The following is a 13,740-nucleotide window of genomic DNA, read 5'->3' as shown; positions in this document are numbered from 1 at the left end:
ATCTCTTTTCTGGAAATGGCACTGCTGTTCAAACCCTGCCTGACAGCTGCCTTTCCGTATATTTTCACATCCTACAAAATGCTGCTTCCCGCCCTAAGCAGCGCGCGCCTGTAGAAATAAAAAGCACGCGCATTAATGGTACGAAAAGGGGATCAGCGCAGCAGGCGCCACGTGTACCAGCTAGTATTCAAAACGCGCGCGCACAAAACCGAAACCGGAAGTGTCCTTCAGGTTTTAACGTCGACGGCTAGGTGCGCTGCAGTCAATTCGGCCGCTGGGCTCTATGGGAGTGTCCCCTCTTATTGTATTTTTCTTTCTCTATGAAGAAACGTTCAAGATGTCAGCGCCGCCTATCGCTACAGGCGCGAAATAGCCACAACGACGGAATATGGCCTCAGAGATCCGTAGATATCGTCGGCCAACTAAAATTGTAGAAAACGTGCGCTGCTTAGCGTACGCTATTTTATAGCGTATAGCGTACGCTATACTTACGTACGCTAAACTGAAACTCTCTGATGTCTCCTTCGTCTTGCGGGACACTGAAAAGAGACGCCTTCGGCGAGTCTTTCACTCGACTATGGCCTGTCCGGCACCCTGGTGCAAAACAATAATTGCGCCAGCGGCTAGGCATAGTTCCTTAGCGCACCGCACAACGAGCACGAAGGATGTCCGAGGACGTTGCAGAGACAAGTCTACGAGCATCGCACTTCACAAAAACAATCAAAATCCAGTCGATTCGCATCCTCGTGTGCAGGCTGCCGCAAGCAAATGGCAGTGACGGGAGCGCACACGCTGGCACGGGTCTTCAGGTGGCTCCAGCACCCCTAGCGGCCTCCGGCAATGTCAGCGGCTTCAGCAGGAAGCGTGCGCCGCGTAGGGCAGAGAGAAGCGTATCCCCGCAGGCCGGCTGTACCCGGTTTAGAGGCAAACCGGATGTGACGTGGGCCAGTGCCGTACTCCCTGCCCCCAGATAGGTACTTGTACGCCTAGGGAAAGACGCTGCTAGGTGCTGCTGCTAAATCCCTGTGGTTTCTGCCGGCTCACGTAGGTTCGTTCGCGTGGTCTTGTTACGCCTCGCTGGATCGTGTTCACTCATGCCGTCCTTGCGCGGCGTCATTGTCGGCGAATCAGGTTAAATTCTTTAATAGGTCGCGCCTGCGCCTAATTGAGTCTATTAAAGACTGCACATTCAGTTTTGCTGGCTACAATTCAGTGTGGCTGGCGTGGGCTGTCTCCACGATGCGCTTCGAGCGTGTCGATTTCGCCGTTCTTTATGTTGGCGGAAATGACCGTGAAAGCAACATGGATCTACAAGAAATATGCAACAACATCAAGGTAAGTCTACTGAAATCACAAAATTTGAAACAATAAGCGCTAATAGTTGTGTTTTCTTTTAAATTTTAGGCCTTGATTGTTCAGCGAGACGGCGCCCGTCGTGCTGGTTTTCAAGGTGCTCTCTCGCTGGCTAGAAGATGCTGATGCGGAACAGAAAATGCAAAAACGTCGCTTGCTCAACCGCAAATTGACGGCTACGCTGAAGCGCATGCCGTGTCTGCGGAATTTGAACCCCGAGGTATGGACCCCTTTTTTCCAGCGGCATGCCGTTACATACCGTCAGGAACACGCTTGGCTGATTTCTGACTCGGTAAAAAAAATGTTTCACTTTTCCTCGCTGCTGTAGAAATGCGGACCGTTTGTCGTAGTTGTCTCCATTACAGGGTGGCATTACTGCGGTGAACAAAGCAAGTGTTGCCGTACATACTGTGCGCACTGCACCCTTTGTTGGGCGGTCGGAAAATATTGGTCCCACTATTCAGGGCAACTTCGCTACTCTGTAGCGGTGAAGTGTAATGGACTCTTTTGATCGAAATTCCGCGTTTTCATAATAGCTGAATTTTGGTGCGGTTAGGTGTCTAAATTTCTCGTGCCCACAGCTACCAAAACAGGTGATCAAATTATTAGCATCGCGAATAAATCGCATTCCTACATATGCAAGCTGCTACATATTTTTGATTGATTGATTGAATAACTTTAATGAGCGGTTCTTAAAACGAAACCCTCTTTGCCTCTTCCTTGCTTAGTGGGTGGTGGCTGCTGCAGTCCTGCCAATATTGGTCACTGTGTATGGCACTGGATATGTGCTGCTTGGCATGTGTCCAAATGGCAACTTGGATTACCTGTTAAGTGCAGCTCAACATGTACCACTGGGTAGACACGTAGAACAAGAGGCAAGAAATTAAGTATACAACAGGAAATTTAAGAAGTCAGCCACAGAGAAGTTGGAAAGTCAGCATCGAAAGCAACCGAGTATGGACAAAAATGAACTAAACGAGACCAGGACATGCATTGTGTGCAGAGTTATAGAAGTGAACGAGTGGTTGCATTTTACTGAACATTACAAAGGCTTCACTTATAACCGATTTTCACATATGCATGGAATCTGCTAACTTTTCTGTGCAAAACTCTACCGGAAAGGATATATTGCATCCATCGGTGTTAATATATTTCCTAGCATATTTTCTCTTTCAGCCAACATACACATCCCCGTTAAATCAAATAGATCACTGTAGATGGCTGCCACAAGCATATTACAAGAACTGTGAATTGGAAGCTGTTGGCTACCTGTAGCACGAAGTCATGCAAGGGTACATGTAGTCTTTGTGTGCACATTGACTTCATGTTTTACTCATTTGACTGGCTCCTATTGCACTCCGGCTGAATAGCAATAACACACAGGCCACTTTACGCTCGAGCTACTCGAAAGCCTGCGAAAGCTGCAGGTACATTCATAAAAGTTCATAAGTACATAGCATTAGTGAAAAAAATTAAAACCTTTTCTGGTACAGCCGTGCGTTGTCGGAAGTGTCTCAATGCATTGCAGTGATTAAACAGGCACATATTGGCTGTACCACTTGGATTTCAGCGTGCACGCGTTGGCTGGATAAAAAATTCTACCATATTTTAACTCCAAACATTTGCTCACGGGTGGAAAAGCGCTGTTTCTGTTGTAAATAGATGTGGCTTGCACACAAGGTATGCTGCATGAACAGAAGGTGCTGCAGCCACATAACCTGACCTTTGATCTTCATTATGCTCACAGATTGAAGGGATGGAACTAAGTGCGTGTCTTGTAAATGCTTGATTTCAGCCAGTTAAATTTGCCAACACGGGGGATTCAAACCACTGGTGTCCATCTGCTGTTGGGCTGGATTCTCAATTTAGTGAGAATACTAACTACTGCGTTCATTGGTGCTGACAGATATCAAGTCAGTTGTAGCTCGGCATTTACTGTATTCCGTTTGTCACCAAAATGCTAGAGAACCACTCGAGATCCTTCGATGTCAGCATCCTCATAATCAGTGGGCACCTCATAAGAAAAATAGGTCAATTTTGGATGGTATCCTTGCAAGTGTGAGAAGGCTAGGCCACAGAAACTCTCGTTTCTGATTTGTGCACTATTCAGCCACGTTAAAATGTGAGGAGCCTAGACATCTAAAAGACGAGGAGCAAGCAAATTGAATGTAGCTACCAAGCAAAAAATGTGGAAGCGTAAGCTGTTGATTTTTTACTCTAAAGGCACGTTCATACTGAAGACGGAGCGGCTAAACCGGGCAAAGCTCTTGGCCAGGCGTATAAAAGCAGGCGTTAAACGAGGCAGCAAGCCCGATCGCTCGCGGACCACTTTTTTTCCTGCCCGCCAGAGCTGTCCGCTTTGCTGCAGCCAATTGGAACACCAGACGACGCTGGCGTGTGCGCGATAAGGATGGACGACCGGTGCTACGAGACGGCGACAAGTGCACCACAAAAACGTAAGATACCCCGCCTCGGTGGTGCGGGCAGCCAGGCAAGCTGTCCAGTATACAGGGTGTTTCAGCTAACTTGTGCCGAGGCTTTAAAAGAGAAAGACCGAAAGAAACTAGGCCTGCAGTACTCAAATGCAATCAATTCAGTAAACTACCCTTTTGAGCAACTTTAGTACTTACGGCTCATTGAGAGACATCTGCTTTATTTTTTCAAGACAAAAGAAAGTGCACAAAATCGAAAAAAAGTACCATGCAACTATGCACTTTTTAGCAGTGATGAACAATGCGGCATGCAGACAGGATGTAAAAAATATGCAGTTCCGACACACTGTGAAAATTATGTAAGCAGCTTTCTTTGCTGCTTCTGTTCATTGATGACATTTGGCAGTGATGTGTTAAATGTTACCTTGCATGCACCACTTGTGTTTGTAGTACACAGAGCTCGCAGGCAGACGTGCGCTCCGATGCTCAAGGTGGTGTTGTGCACCATCCATATCCTGTGAGAGTAGTGGCACTGTCATTCCCTCACATGGTGCATCGCATGGCGGGTGAGGTAGAGAAATCCGTTCATTGAATCCTTAGGAGAAATAGTTGCTGCCACGTCCTGTGCCCGACAGAGCAGTGCCTGCTGGCCACCCAGGCTTCTGTCACGCAGCATGGCCTCCCAGTGTTGCAGTGTAGGGACATTGAAGTTTTGACGCTGGACCACCACTTGCATACTGTCGTTTTGACGGCGTGGTGCTGTATTGCAGTTTTGCATCTGCACATCCTGTGTCAATTGTTGGCATGGACACACTTGCCGTGTTTATTTTTTTAGAAATAGCATAAACATGCCATACCACACCTTGAACTATCATTATATTTTAGTTTGCCCACAACTGTCACCATGTCTAGTTTTAGTGTTTTTCTTTTAAAGAGACTCCATACGAAAGATGCTTTCTGATGCGCGTGGGCATCAGAAAGCATGGGCTTTCTGATGCCCATGCATCAGAAAGCCCATGCTTTCTGATGGCATCTTTACCTTCTCGTGTGATCATTCAGCGAGCACAAAGTACTGCAGCTTCTGCAATGCTTTTTTCTATTCCTTCCAGGCACACTACTCTCAATGTATCATTAGCGCTGAAATAGAATACCACCTGTTGCTCAAAGCAGCTTCAATACAGATTCTAATCGGAATAGGCAGACTTGTGGCAGTATACAACTTTCTATAGCCATAAAAGGCAAGCTAGCATAGTGGGGCATCTCAATGCTCGTAAAAGCATTCAACTGCATGTATCTCCAAATAACTAAGCTTAAGCAGACACTGTCAAAATCTGTGCTTGTCACGGTGAGTTGGTGCGGGAACTTGAAGGTGTCGCTTTTCCTTCATTTTTGTGTCTCTTATGTTTTTGCTAAGGCTCTTGCCACAGCAAAGCTGCTCTTGTGGTATTTTAGAAGGGTAATTTACTAATCACCTAGGCGATGTCATTTCCTACATTTGGTTGCACCGTGTGCATCAGTGCAATAAAATGGGTCAAACGGCTTAATACGAGATGTTGCCAGGCCTTTTTGGCACGACACTTGTGGATAACATTTTGGTGTGACTTGGGCGAGACCGAAAGAGAGAAATTTACACATACGAGCACAAAGGCCAGGCACTGTTCCCTTGTGGCCTGCACAACCACTAGAATAGCAGCTAGTCTTATCAGTTTATACTGAGTATCACAAAGTGGAACATTGCAAGAACTGTAGCTTGGTTGAGACAAGGCACTTACAGCTGCAGCTGAAACATGTGGTGTGATCATGTACAAGGTTACAATACTCTTCACCCTTTTTGTATTTAAGACTTTTTAAACTTTGCCCACAATTTGATTACAGCTTTCCAGAGTTCCTTGGAAAATCCTCCCATGCAACTGCCATGTACATTGCCCCCGCCCCCCCCCCCCCTCGATGTGGCATGCAAGATGGCAGCAGCAGCTGTGGAACAGTTGAAGAGGGGAAGAAAGGTCCACATTATAATAGGTTGTATGTAAATAAAACTGATCGAACACAACTGATTCGGCTTCCACTTTTGTCAAGACAATTGTCAGCAAACAAATGGAGTAATTTCAGTAGGGCGATACTTATAGTGCATAGAAATTCTTGGAAGCCTCGACAGCCTTCTTGCTGTTAACAGGCTGTGTTGGTGAGGTGGTTTAGGCAGGGAATGCCAATTCATGAGGGATGGTCATGGCCACCATGTTCAATGTATGTGCAGCATCAATCAGTTCTCTAGACCGAGTGCACTAATATCATGGCAGGCCAGCACTTCGTCGCATGATATATTTTCAAACCTCGCATGCTTTCTTTGGGGCTCTGAGAAAATTAATGAAGCATGAAACTAAAATCGGCATGTTGCAGTTTTCAATACAACCATCACTGCATTTGTCCATTCTTGAAACAAATTTTATTGTACCAAATGCATACAGAATTGTGGAATATCCGAAGTACATTTTGCTTGTTTTGGTCAAGCAGCTGGCAGAACAAAACCACAAAGTTCCAAAGCAGGAAGGTAACACTTCTATTGAAGTACACAACGAGTGCAAAACTTGCCACCAATTAAAAAAAGAAGGGAGCTGCTACACACCATTTCTTGGTTCTTTGACCATTTATTTTTTTTTCTTTTGTGGCTGATGTTTAAAAATCCTTGCTATAGCAAATGCAAAGACATCAAAAATCAACGCACGACAGATATTGGTACTATGGTGTAAAGTAATGAAGATATAATTTTGCATGCACATTATTTCGTCTGAAATAGAGGGATATAGCACAAACGTTGCTCTTCAATCCCAATAAAATATAAGGAACTCGTGGGCTACGGATGATTGTTGAGGGCCTCGGATTCTGTAATGTGCAGCTATACTTAAGTACACAAGCATTTTTGGAATCTGCCTCTACCTGGGTGCAGCTTTGTGACCTGGAATGAAAAGCCACAGCCATCAAGATCGAGCTGCTGCAGTGGCGACATCACAGTAAAAGGTAATAGCGAAAAATTAAAACAATAATATGGCCATGCAACTTGCAACAAATCAGATAGGTCACCTGAAGCTTCTATTTCCAATTTTTCTGGTGTTGCATAGAAGGGCAAAAATCTTGAAAAGTGATAGTGTACGACTTTCATGCATAAACAATTGTGCATATCTACTTTTTTTTAACCATGCAGATATTTAGCAAAAAGTTTTGAGCACGGAGAGCCCGGCGTTTTTGCAAAGGAGTTTCTAGGTGAGGTGGACACACTATGCTGCTAATAATGCGAGTTTCAGAAAATTAATTTTGAAAAATTCAGTCGCTTCTTTATTAGTAACTTGGCGGCAGCCTTCTAAATGGCATATTTGGAGGCAGTCGCATGTGAACGCACACCCTTTCTTTTTCTAAATCTCGAAAATTGCACTTATTTTGAGATATTCATTATAATCAAAACTTGGTGCATCCTCCTCCACATCAGGCGGCAGTGCCCTGTCAAGAAGTGTGGGACAAAGCTTAAATGATAGCCTGACATGGCACACTGACGCACATGCTTGCCAGGCAAAGTGTGTCGTATCAGCAGCTACTATGACTGGCCAAGATGTTTCCATCTGATGAGATAGCGGGACCTTCTTTTCTGCACTCCCAGCACACTCAGTTCCAATATTACCTCGATTTACCAGTGAAATTCAATGATGAATATCTTGAATTAGGTGCAACTTTCAAGATTTGTAAGAAATGAGAGTGCATTAGAGGAATTCCTCTGCAAGAATGCCACATTTTCCGTGCTCATAACTTGAAAACAAGAAAATCTGTATGGTAATAAAAGACACCCTATACGTATACAGTGTGTATTGGCGCATTTCATGCAACCAATATTCAAGCACCTTCTGTCTACAAAGAATTCATAAAGCAAATTTATGCATTAATACTTGAATCAGTTACGAGCACTGGAAATGCAAACACTGTTACGAACCCTGGTCACATGCCAGGCATTGTGTTGCTGCTCTGCGTAGGGCCTATGAATAAAAACCACCTTCAACATCGCACAGTAAGCTACTAATTGCTATGTATAGGAAGACTTACAGTTCTTCAAATGCAATTATGACCTAGACATTCTAAAGCTTTTCTAATAATGTACTTTTAGTGAACAAGTACCCAAAACTTGGAACAACTCTGAAGCTATAATGCCATTATTATCTGAAAGATGCACTACACATTTTTTTAACGCAGTAAGGAAACATTCATAATCGACAATGCCACCATAGACATGAGAGTCATATAATATTGCACTGCGTGCAGCAAGGATAGCACAATCTCGCACAAAAGATTAGTCTCTCCCGCAGCCTTTGAGGCCCCCTTTATTATGTCTCGCTTATGATGCCATAACATAGTATGAAACCATGATGACGTAACTTATGATCGTGAGTTACTCTTGAAAGAAAGCTTGTGCACACATGCATATTCCTGCATTGTAACTCTGGAGTGCACTTACAGTAAGGACACTGTGAAAAGAAGAAAAATAAGGCCAACAGCAAGAACCTGGCAGTGCAGTGCTATTTGCACCTTCTCGGCTGTTGTCGGTTTAAGTCACCTTTGCTGCAGCAGAGTCGTGTTATGCGGCGAAGCATATTTATCATCGTGCAGTGAAGCATATCTGAAGTTAAAGGAGACACTGTCACGGGGCCCCTGCGGGTGCTTTTGGTTACCCGACACTAGCTTAAGTAACCATACTGTGACCTCTTCATGCATTTGGACAACACCAATCGCCATGTGAAAACCTCTGTGTTCACTGCTAATCTCGCCAAGAGCCTAAATTGTTCGAAACTACAAATTTCACCAAGTGGCAAACTTGGCAATGCTTCTGGAACCTCATTCTAAAGTACTTTAATACTACCAGGATGCTTCAATGTCAAACTGGATTAACAACCTGGGATGAAATTGCGCCAGCTTCTAACTTTCTGAATGTTTGCTTCACCTCCTACATCAGTGAGTAGGCAGTGTTCAATTGGCGCTCCCGCTTCACCAAGCAGACGACCGCTGACGAAAGCACAGTGAAGGCGAATAATGAGAGCGCAAGCAAACATTCAGAATGCGAGATCTCGCCCTTGGATTTAGAGAAAGGAAGGGTAATTTCATCACGAAGGAACCAAAGTATGCATTCAACAAAAGCTTCTGAACGGGCCACTTCCACATCAGCACTGTGGAAAGACTCTGATGAGCTTATCAACCAGCAGAAATTTTCACTCGTGGCAGAAATTTTCACTACCACAATCGCAGGTTCAAAGATATTTGCATGATGACATTTTGGTCCAAAAAGAAGATCCGTTTGAGCGATGGTGTAAGCGTGGTGCCCACTGTTGGCTCGGCTTGCGAAGAGCGACCTGCTGATACCAGACACTTAAGCAGCTCTTTTTGATGTCTGAATCGATGGTGACATGCACTAGGTGTCATTGCTCTTCGAACATGTTGAGCTGTTGTCCTTGCTTCATGAAACATTAAGTAACTACAATTATGACATTGTCAAACAAAAGTGTTGTATTAGAGAATTTTGTTCACCACGAAACATAATATCCCTGTACATTATTTGCTATGCAGTCTATGTAGTATAACTATTTTGCACCTCTGGTTGGTGAAAAGAAATGGATTTTTGCAATACCAATAGTATTCATATTCGAAAAATATTCGCTTTGCACTTAGGGTTCATTATTCGAATTAGCTTTGAAATTAAAAAATTGATATTTCCACACCCATAGTTTTTACTCAAATACCTGGAGCATAACTCATTTGAGGATGTAACTTCAGGAATAGCAACAGTATGCCACCAAAGAGTCAACACAGTTCAAATTTTTTTACATTCTTTTGCAATTGTTTCCTAATGTACATTCATTAAAACCATCTTAAGCCTCAATAATTGACTAAACTAAGCTTTGATAACAGCTGCATGCTTGGAACGAACGGTGCATGTTCCAGCCACTCTAGGGTAGCAGTTTAGGGTAAAAAATATCTGTTACTTAGGAACGCCACTTGGTGACCTTGTGCAGAGAAACCCCAGCTGGACTTTGCCATCTGAAGCTGCTGCGCATAATGGCTAATCACTGGCTTCTTTGGTCTTCTCGATGGCATCTACTTGCTTGAGAAGCTCGACCTCAATGACGTCTGACCACTGGCAGCACATATTTCTGTTTATCACAGATAAAAATTGCCTATGAGCTCTTATTTCGCCCAAAACACAGACTTTTGCCACATTTAAGAAAGTAGCACTCTCCAAGTCAGTGTGGTCAGCATGTCTGGCATGCACTTTCATCTCCTGCGTCAGAGTGGAGTTACTATCCTAAATTAATGTGCTACAGAGATGACAGAGAGGTTGGCAAAGAAGTTATGTGCCCAGACAGAAAGAATGATAATATTTATGTCTACTGCAATTCAAAGCCATCTATTTGAGCACCTTGCACCACCAGAGAAATCCTAATGGCTTCCTTTTCTTCCATCTCATAATGTGGGCGGTAACACCCCATTAAATGGTCCCTAAGATGGTTTTTGTCAAACCTGAGGAAATCTCTCACAGAAAACTTGTAGACAGTCTTGATAAGTGTTGTCAGATTACCTTTCAATGTGTCCTTTATCATCACTGTGGTGATCGTAATTTCAATTCATGTGCAGCACTCACACAGTGTGCACTCCTTGCGGACATATGTAACTAGTGGCAGTTTACCAGCATACTTGAAGGGAGGAAAAAAGAGCATGGCCACACCAACCACATCACAGCATGTGCATACATCAGATGACATTGTGGAACCTAATTCTATGTCAGCAGGAAATGCATGGCTGCTGTCGCTATTTCGAGTGCAAATATTTGTCCCACGGGTACAGAGAAGTCATTATGGCAACCACATAATCCAGGCAGCTTAGTGCTGGGCAACTGCAATATTTATGAAGCAGCACACTGCATTCAAAGCCAGGCACTGTCACACTTGTCTGGGAAAATCGGTGCTTGTATACACAGGGGCTGGACCATTTCAAACCACAGTCACATTGGAACTCTGTCCACTCTCGTAGGGTGCATTTTCTGTGTAGTGACTGCCACTGCAGGAATAATTTTCTTCAAACTGCACAAACAGAAAATTGTAGCACTGTGCTCTGCAGTGCTTGGTGCAAAGGCAGAACAGCCATGAGCCTTCTCCCATCCACAATTCAGAAATCCGCCAATACATAGATGGCTTACAGTGGCATCTCTACAGGCAGCACACACCACCTATATGCTGCCACTTAGATTGCAACACACTGAGGGTCTCCATGCCTTTATGTAAATGCTCAAATATACTACAGGACAGGATCTTTAGCGAATAAAGGTTGTTTCACGGTCCTCATATCTATGCTATGACAAAGCCAACTCCAACTGCACAGGTAGAAATTGCTGTGGAAAATTAAATTTTACAGTTCCATGTACCATATTTTCCATACTGTACTATAGTCTGCAGGATCTAATTTGGGCTGAAAAGCCCCTCTCATTAAGCACCATGGCAAATTTTAGTTATAGGTACATTGGAAGTTGTAAGATGCCATCAAGGGAGCATTTCCTCAAACAAATATTTCTAATTAGTTCATTATTAAAGGAAATGGAAGAAATTGAAATGTTGCATTTTCACGCTGCCAGGAGGCGAGTGCTAAAAGTGACGGCACTCAACCCCTTTGCCTCCAAGTGATCTTCCTTCTTCATCTTCCCCCATGACGGAGCCAAGGGTTCACGTCACACTCGCATGACGAGCCGTCTTTTCTTTCCTTTTTTTCTTCTCTTCCTTTTTTGCTGTGGGGCACACATCCAGGGATGGCATGTAACATTGGTTGGCTTACGAAAGTCACGTGCCATGGTTGGTGATATTGCAGGCAGCATGTTTTACATAGAGACATTTGTGCATGTAACCTTGACTCTGGCTGAAGCAGGGCTTCGTTGAGACCATGATGGCTTTTGTTTAAAATTTCAGTTGTTTTCCCACTGTGCATAATTTTGATAATTTGGAGACAGGATTGTTAGTGTGTGATCTATGCACTGCACTTGTCGGTTTGCAACTTCCAATCTTGGTGAGACACCTTTTCATATAACAAAGTGCAACTGAACTTCCTGAAGGCATTTGCCTCCTATGTTCAAGGGAAGCAGCCCACATCCGCATACCTTATTCACAGATGTCAATTCTTTTTTTGCTGCTGCTCCGTATTAAAGATGGGAACCCAAGACTGTGGAAGTAGCGTGGGCTTGGTGGTCTGGAGCTTACCATTGGTTGTCGGATCGTGCCGCTGACTGCATTTTGCAGCGACTCATGAGTGCCGAGGGGGCCAGGCAGGAGATACGGCAACAATTCAATGAGTAGCAATGAATGTTTACTTCACATTGTTACGGAGTGGTCAACTCTGCAAGTTTCCCGATGGTGAGCGACAGACATGCTAGTTTGCTCAAAAACTGAAGGCTGAAGTCCATTAGCGAAGACATCCTTTATAGTGTTTGGAATACCCTCGCTCAAGAAAAGGAGAGAGAAAACACTCTGCACGCTGGCAGCTGCCGCTCGGTACATGCAAGTGTTCAACGAATTTTCTAACCCCCACTGGCTCAGTAGAAGGAAAGGCACTGACATGCACACACGCACACAAAGCTGGCATCTTTCCTGCCGAGGACGCAGAGAAATAACGAATGCACACACAAAGCTTAATCGTCCCACTTGCTGAAGGGAAACAACACTGTGGAGACTAAGCAGACATCAGGGTGTTGTGCAAGCCGTGGGTAAGCTGGCGAAAATGCCTGCACAAATGATAAGGTCTTATTGCTATTGGGGCCTCCTAGGCGTTTTCCAACGGTTGCAGGCGGCTCGGCATATCTAAAGGGTCCAGCCTTTCGCTGTTGCTTTGGTGGCGCGACACAAATCGTTGACCACACAGGCCAGTCATAACATCAGTTAGACTAGTTCTTGTGCACGCTCAAGGACACTGAGCTTGAACAACGCCATGAATGCTCTGTCTTTTCAGTGCTATTAGAACTGTTCTTGTATTTTCTGTGTATACGAAGTCGATTATAAATCTCTTGTGCATTTTGCAACGTGGCCTTAAATATCCAAGCACTGAAACGCAGCCACATGATCAGAGTAAGCAGCATTCACTTGCATATCGTGAGTTGCCAGAATAAATTGAAAATATTGTGCTGCGACTATCATTACTGCATCATGAAGCAACCAGAAATGACAGTACCATGCTTCACAATGAGACTTTCATTTCTCCCCTGGTGCGCTTGTACTTCTCTGGTCCCCTTTCCACTGTGTAGAGCTCCCAGAAACGCTTTTCTCAGGACAGGGGACCATACTGTGCGCTCAACCAGGTGGCACCCATCACCACAACATTGCCCCAATCAGTCTCACCTTGTCATCTCTCGTCCTGTCCAGTGACGTTCTTCACATTTCAAGGATAAAGGTTTAGCACTGTGCTTCCGATGACTCTTTAGAGCTCTGGGACAGTGCTTCCGCTGCCAGGGATAATGCTACAGAACAGCGAGTCCACTGACGCAGGTACGCGATGTTTGAAGAGACAAAGATAAAACCTTGTGCAGGCTGTCCGACATGCATATACATCTTTTTCTGCGCCTCTTTCTAAGCAACAATGCTTTCACTGGTGAACAGGAAGGCAGCCTTTGTTTCTTTTTTTCGTTATCGTTTCTCAGTTCTACAAGGCCATAAAAAAAATAAGGAAAACAGAAAAGATTGCGAACCAGCCCTGCAATTTTCTTGTATTGGAAACGAATATGTGCGAACAGAGGATGCCAAATGAAATGAACAGTCAGGTGCAACAACAAGTGACATCATTCAGGTGGTGCAGGCAGTTTGGGAGGCCCATAAAATGCCTTAATAATGGGATTTATTTGAGCGTGAACATGGTGAGAAGGCTGCTTCTGCCTTGCAGTGGTGTAAAGACT

At 44.3% G+C, this 13,740-nt stretch overlaps 1 long non-coding RNA gene across 7 annotated transcripts; it reads left to right on the top strand.

Annotated features, from left to right (window-relative positions):
• Positions 1-1,102: 1,102 nt before the first annotated feature.
• Positions 1,103-5,705, top strand: LOC135920186 (uncharacterized). 7 transcript variants are annotated; one of them, XR_011515420.1, is made up of 4 exons: positions 1,103-1,335; positions 1,405-1,573; positions 3,577-3,809; positions 5,661-5,705. It is a non-coding gene; the product is annotated as an uncharacterized lncRNA (long non-coding RNA). The 7 variants fall into 7 exon arrangements; XR_011515419.1 differs by having other exon boundaries at positions 1,110-1,335; positions 3,702-3,809; positions 5,661-5,695; XR_011515423.1 differs by having other exon boundaries at positions 1,110-1,335; positions 3,722-3,809; positions 5,661-5,675.
• Positions 5,706-13,740: the final 8,035 nt, after the last annotated feature.

The sequence above is a fragment of the Dermacentor albipictus genome, chromosome 6, assembly GCF_038994185.2.
Source record: "Dermacentor albipictus isolate Rhodes 1998 colony chromosome 6, USDA_Dalb.pri_finalv2, whole genome shotgun sequence".
NCBI lineage: Eukaryota > Metazoa > Arthropoda > Arachnida > Ixodida > Ixodidae > Dermacentor > Dermacentor albipictus.
Note: the sequence above shows the minus strand (reverse complement) of the source record. Positions and strands in the feature narration are given on the sequence as shown.